Source organism: Globicephala melas, chromosome 1 (genome assembly GCF_963455315.2).
Source record: "Globicephala melas chromosome 1, mGloMel1.2, whole genome shotgun sequence".
NCBI classification, from domain to species: domain Eukaryota; kingdom Metazoa; phylum Chordata; class Mammalia; order Artiodactyla; family Delphinidae; genus Globicephala; species Globicephala melas.
Genome location: NC_083314.1, coordinates 91,848,254 through 91,853,003, shown reverse-complemented (window position 1 = coordinate 91,853,003; position 4,750 = coordinate 91,848,254). Strand labels below are relative to the sequence as shown.

General features: G+C 47.8%; 1 pseudogene; it reads right to left on the bottom strand.

Annotated features, from left to right (window-relative positions):
• Nucleotides 1-1,565: 1,565 nt before the first annotated feature.
• On the bottom strand, nt 1,566-2,567 carry LOC115859900 (L-lactate dehydrogenase B chain-like; annotated as a pseudogene).
• Nucleotides 2,568-4,750: the final 2,183 nt, after the last annotated feature.

Genomic DNA, 4,750 nt, shown 5'->3' with positions numbered 1-4,750 from the left:
ACAGAGATCACCTGGAGGTGAGGACCCGCAGCAGGATGGCTGCATCTTCCCAGGAAAATCCCACGGGCAGAACTGGTCTAGGCACAAGATGACAGTCAGTTCCTTGCAAGGGCCCTGTTTTCTGACTTCCCTGTTGATGGAATCTCTTGTCCTGCTCTAACATGGGCTTCTGTTAGTTGACTGGTTGCTGTTGCCCCAGCAACAGAGCAATAGTGGAGGAGGTGGCTGCAAACGGCTGTTAAGTCACTTAATCAACTGTGACACGCAGGCACCCTGCCAAACAGGGGTGGTTACAGCTATGCCAGGCTTCGTCACTGCCTGCAACTTAATGTGGCTAAGATGGTCATAAACATGCCCGGAACAGGCACATAGGCCCCCAACAAATACATCTTGGTTGATGGATTTCAGAATCATGAAGACGTTATATTATGTCGCTTACAGTTTTATCCCTGAGTTTATTTTGTTATATTCAAGACCTTGGCGAACCAGTAATTTCCATAGAAGGTGTATGGCCAGGCTATCCCCCCAGTCACCCCACTCCTGGGCTCTTCATAAGGATTTATCAATAACAACATATCCGTTCTGTTTGGGCTGTTATTATGGTTCTATTCTGAAACATCCTGTAGTGGTTATTTTTTGGAAACATCATTTGGCTCATAATTTCTTAGCAACAGAATTGAGGGCTAACAGCCTATGTAACTCCAAGCGAGATGCTTGAACCTCGTGCGTGGGCAAACAAACCCACAGCAGCCAAGTCCGAGCACTCTCTGATTATGGGTTTCATTGTTTTAGGTCATCGAACGTCACCAGCACCCACCACGAGTCAAGCTTGCTTTGTTATATGCCCGAGAGCATTTGCTGTGGCAGCCACGCACCCAGGGTGCGGGAGAAGTTTCAGTCACCAGGTGCCCAAGGCCGTCGTCACAGCCTCGTCTCCTCCCGGTACAGGTCCCAGACTGTGTGTCTGACTTGGAAGAGGAGGAGGGCGGGGCAGTGGCCCCTCACTCTGTGCGTGCCTGCACATCATGTCTTCACAACCCGCCCTGTTCAGCGGTATCAGGACTGTCCTGCCGTGTGACAGCCGAGGAAGCGGCAGTTCAAGCAGGTGAAGCCACCAGCCATGGCCACAGTTTGGCAGAGGCAGGATTGGAATCAGGACCTGTCCAAGCCCCCAGCCTCCATCCTTTCTTTGTTTCCTTCCATCCTTCCTTCCTTCATGTCTTCTTTTTCTTTTTTTAATAATCAGTATTCTTAGTTCAAGGGCTCCTATTGCAAACATAAAACCAAACATGGGCTTTGATTCTGTGAACCTGAATTCACACATCTAGGAAGAGAAAAGGAAACTGTGATCCGTGTACGTGGATGAAAACCAAAGGGTCATGGCTAATCACATTGGAGTTTTTCTTGTTGTTGTTGTTTGTTTGTTTGTTTGTTTGGCCCCTCCGCGCAGCATGCGGGATCTTAGTTCCCCGACTGGGATGGAATCCGTGCCCCCTGCAGTGGGAGTGCAGAGTCCTAACCGCTGGACTGCCAGGGAAGTCCCTCACATTGGAGTTGTAAAATTTCTACAGCCTAGAACTCAGAAGCCACAGGTCTTATAGGTCATTCTGGCTGTCCCACGGGGTATCTGTACTTTTCTTGAGTTGAGCAAACTTATCAGCCTTCAGCTTCTCGTTGATGACACTGGTTAACCCCTGAGCATTAAGGATATATGAACGGCTCTGGAAGACTTCGTTCTCAATGCCCTGCATCCCCTTCACCATTGTTGACACTGGTTGAATCCTGGATAGATTTTTCACCATGGATTCAATGAGATCAGTCACATTTCATCCAATAGACCAGCTGGTTATCCTTTTAGCTTGGTGATTTCACATGCACTTTCCACCACTGTCTTGCACGCTTCCTTCCAATTTTCATTATTTTTGTTCTTTCCCATTTCTGGACCCAGTTCCCGGAGAGAAACGCTGGCCACATATACTCCAAACAGCCACACTTGAGTTGCCATGTTCTCTCCAAATCCATCCACGACAGCTGCTGGCATGAATGCCAAGTTCTCAGCCATAAGATAGTGAGACCTACCAGAATCCACATTTGACACCCACTTTCAATCACGCAGTGCTTAAGTAATCCACTTTCCAGGTAACGTATGTGAGAATATCCACTGGGTTGGAAACCACAATTATGATGCGATCAGGACTGTACTTGATGCTCTGAGGAACAATGAATTTGAAGACAACATTTCTCTGCACCAGATTAAGATGACTCTCTCCTTCTCACTGGCGCACGCTTGCAGCTACCCTCACAATCTCTGAATTGGCAATCACAGAGTAAACTGTATCTGCCACAAATTTAGGTGTCTGAAGAAAGAAGTCCCCATGCTGCAGATGCATCATTTCTACTTTGAGTTCATCTTTTCAAACATCCACAAGGGCAAGTTCATCAGCCAGGGACTTTCCCAGAATGCAGATGTCACATGCCATACCTACATGTCCAATACCCACTACAATGATTTTATTATTTGGGACTGTTGCCTCTTCTGTGACCAGCGCAATCAGTTTTTCCTTAAGAGATGCCGTTGTGCACAGGAGAGAGAAGGCTTTGAGGACAGGTGTAATGGTCATGCAAAGGATACAAGGTCAGCCATGTGTCTAGCCTCCTCTCTTTCTGTTCATCCTGTTCACGCATCCAAGTCCATAGGGACAGCTAGGCCTTCGTGAGATGTGTGATCTCCATAAGGCTGTTCCCCAGAGTGTAGCACATGAGGGCCATTGCCGCACGCCAGGTCCACAGGGGAGCCACTGACCCCAGCATTCACAGGCAGCGTGGGGCCTGCCTGCCACTGGGGCTCGTAATCCCTTTTTTATTTTGGTCCCTCCCCAAGGCTGAGACCATGGTTCTCCATGATAGGAATGCAAATTAAAGTAATAGCGACCACTTGTTACTATGAGCCAGGAACTTGATTTATATGCCTCTATTCACTCCTTAAAACTTTATAAGGACATTTACAGATCAGGAAGCTGAGGGTCAGAGTAGTTGAATGACTTACCATAAGTGTCATAAAACAGGTTCTTTTGGTGACACCCGCAGTCATCCTCCTCCCCCTCCCACAGCTCTGTTACTCATGAGCGGAGCTGGATTTACTGAGCAACCCTGGATGCTTAAGCTCTGGGTCCCCTGACTCACAGCTGCCCCTTCCAAGCCCTAGAAGTCTACTCATATGGCCACATATCTTTGTGAAATTTGAATAAATAAGATGTTTTAATTTTTATCTTCTAGAGGAGAGCCTCCCTCACGTTCCACAGAACCTGGATCACCTGTTCATGAGTGTACCCCTTAAACATCCTATCTAAAAGCTTGCTTCTTTCTTCTGTCTCCTTTCCCTACTTTATTTGCTCTCCTTGGCACTTTCACTAACACACCATGTACTTTATGTATTTATCTTATTGACTGCACATCGTAGGCACCACTCACTAAGTGTTTTTGGGTGAATGAGGGCAGCCATTGTCCTTACACATACAGCCATCCTGTGCAGTAGGTTGTTTCCATATTATAGAAAAGATATAAAGATGTGAGAAATGACTTGTTCAAAGGCACCCACCAACAAATCCAGTCCCCGTTCTCCTGCTCTGAGCTACCTTTGGGCTTAGCCATGTCTAGATTTCCTCTGGCTATGACATCATAACTTACTCATAGACCAGATATCTCCCTGGTATTTCATCCTTGACTCCTCCCTCTCTCAACAAGCTCCCTCTACCCTCCAAATACTATTGACCGCCTCCCAAATATTTCTCAGACCCAATCACTTCTCTCCACTGCCCCCACCACAAACAGGGTCTTCATCAGCTTCCTCCTGGTCTCCCTGCCCCTGGTCTCTTCCCCCTACAGCTTCCAGAGGCTGACCTGATCAAGTCACTCTCCTGCTGGAGAATTATCCCATGGATTCTTATTTCTTAGAGGTCAGATCTGAAATCCTCAGCCTGACCCACAAGACCCACATTGGCTTTTATTTTTTCCAGTTCCTCAAACTCACCATCTCCTTCCTGACTCAGAGCCTTTGCACATGCTCCACCCACCCTCAGCGGCTGAACATTCTTCCTCTCCTCCCTCCCTATCATCCTACTTAATTTCTACTCACCCTTTTGGTCTCAAAGCAGCATCACTTCCTCAGGGCTACCTTCCATGTCCATTCACACTGGGTGAGAGCCCCTGTGAATTGTTTTTACAGCTCCCTGTATATCTCTGCTAAGAACTGATTACAACTGTCATTAAATAAGCTGTTGCAGGGGCTTCCCTGGTGGCGCAGTGGTTGAGAGTTCGCCTGCTGATGCAGGGGACTCGGGTTCGTGCCCCGGTCTGGGAAGATCCCACATGCCGCGGAGCGGCTGGGCCCGTGAGCCATGGCCGCTGGGCCTGCGCATCCGGAGCCCGTGCTCCGCAACGGGAGAGGCCACAACAGTGAGAGGCCCGCGTACCGCAAAAACAAAAAAACCTATCGCGTTGTTTTTTTGGGGGGGTTGATCTGCTGTTGTGACGCCTCCCTCCACCCTCCTCCCCAGACCAGTGTACCTTGCTCACTACTATATCTTTGTATGGTATTGTTCGTTTGTTTGTTTCATATTGGAGTATAGTTGATTAACAATGTTGTGTTAGTTTCAGGTGTACAGTATGTATTATTTGTTTGGCTTAAGGGATAAAGACATGTATTCCTCTCTCACGTATAACCCTCAAGGTGAGTGTTTCTTATCAGCTA